General features: G+C 49.3%; 1 long non-coding RNA gene across 1 annotated transcript; it reads left to right on the forward strand.

Annotated features, from left to right (window-relative positions):
* The first annotated feature begins 337 nt into the window (after positions 1-337).
* LOC134456193 (uncharacterized) lies at positions 338-928 on the forward strand. Its single transcript, XR_010036256.1, has 3 exons — positions 338-424; positions 513-711; positions 796-928. It is a non-coding gene; the product is annotated as an uncharacterized LOC134456193 (long non-coding RNA).
* Positions 929-1,383: the final 455 nt, after the last annotated feature.

The following is a 1,383-nucleotide window of genomic DNA, read 5'->3' on the forward strand; positions in this document are numbered from 1 at the left end:
AGCAGTAAAATGAACAATGGCAGCAATAGAGGAGCTAAAATTGCATGGCTAAGCGCATATGCTCTGTCCTGAACTCATAAAATAAAGATGCTCTTGGATGAATGTCATGCTTTCAAAAAATCTGACTTCAGGTGTGTATTTCAGTAAACCATAGTTGCTAACTATGTTAGCTGCTATGTTAGCTAGTTGTTAGCAATGTTAATGTGACAGATTGGTCTACACCCCTCAATCTGACTGATTTTGGTCCTTTGTCTGTGATTGGCTGGCCCATTACTGGCTGGACTTTTATGTTGATAAATGTAGTTTTTGGACGTGACGTGGGTCTCTCTTTCCGCCCCGCTGTTGTTTTGCCGGCAAAGGACGCCGGCTGGCGTGTGAGCTGCTGCTAGCCGTGATCATTATCCGGTAGATTTGGTACCTTCAGGTAGGCATTTAACATTCATACTTTATGTGTCCGATCGCCGTATTGTCTGAATTACGGACCTGATTATGTGACTGCATTCCACTTCTAGCCATTCTTGCGTGGAACTGCACTCTGCCGTGAACTGGCGTTCACTTCGCGCTGCCTATACTGCACCGGTGTGTACCTCCTTGGTTGGTGTGTTGCCCCATCATCTGTGCCCTGTGGCAGGCCTGATTCGTGGTGCTTACGCCGGTTTTGGATTGGCCACAGTGGTTGGCCCCTGGGTACCTGACTGCAGTCAGTGGATGGTAAGCTGGCATATGCTACGTTGATGTTGTTGCTCCGATGGTAACGATGACCTTAGTCACTAAATCTACCCTCACTTTCCTCAGTGTGTGGTCCAAATTGCGATTGTTCCGAACCACGGATCCATGATCGGGTTAGCGGTGCCTCTCTGACGCCGTGGGATTGCTGGCTGCACTCCTCGGAGGTTGCTGTTTTGTTGCCGTCACACTCTGCGCCAGTTCCGACTGGCTCCACCTGCTCGTCCTGCCTTTGTTTGCTTTAATTATTTTTATTTTCTGGCCCGTTTCTTGGGACGCCAGCCTCCTCGCTGCGCACTGCGCAGGTCTAGTTACCTGTGTGTGTTGTGAGTGCGTGTGTGTCTGTGCGTGTGTGGCTATCATCCTCTAGGCACGGCACCAGGAGGCAAGTGTACACCCCCTTCAGTCAACCTACGGCGGTGTAGTTCTCCCCTCTCTCTTGCTACACGAAAGTTAAGTTGCATCTAGTCATCACTGTGTATGCAAATTGTGTAATACATTAGCACGTGTCATTCTCGCTATTGAGTGTCTCTCTTCTCTCCTCCCTGGATAGGTATGGAGTTGCCATAGCGCGCCGGTCTTCGGGTGGTGGATTCCCTCACTTTTCCATTGCTGTGTGCACTTGGGTGACTATTACTATTTTGCTGTGTGTAGTAG

Source organism: Engraulis encrasicolus, chromosome 10 (assembly GCF_034702125.1).
Source record: "Engraulis encrasicolus isolate BLACKSEA-1 chromosome 10, IST_EnEncr_1.0, whole genome shotgun sequence".
Taxonomy (NCBI): domain Eukaryota; kingdom Metazoa; phylum Chordata; class Actinopteri; order Clupeiformes; family Engraulidae; genus Engraulis; species Engraulis encrasicolus.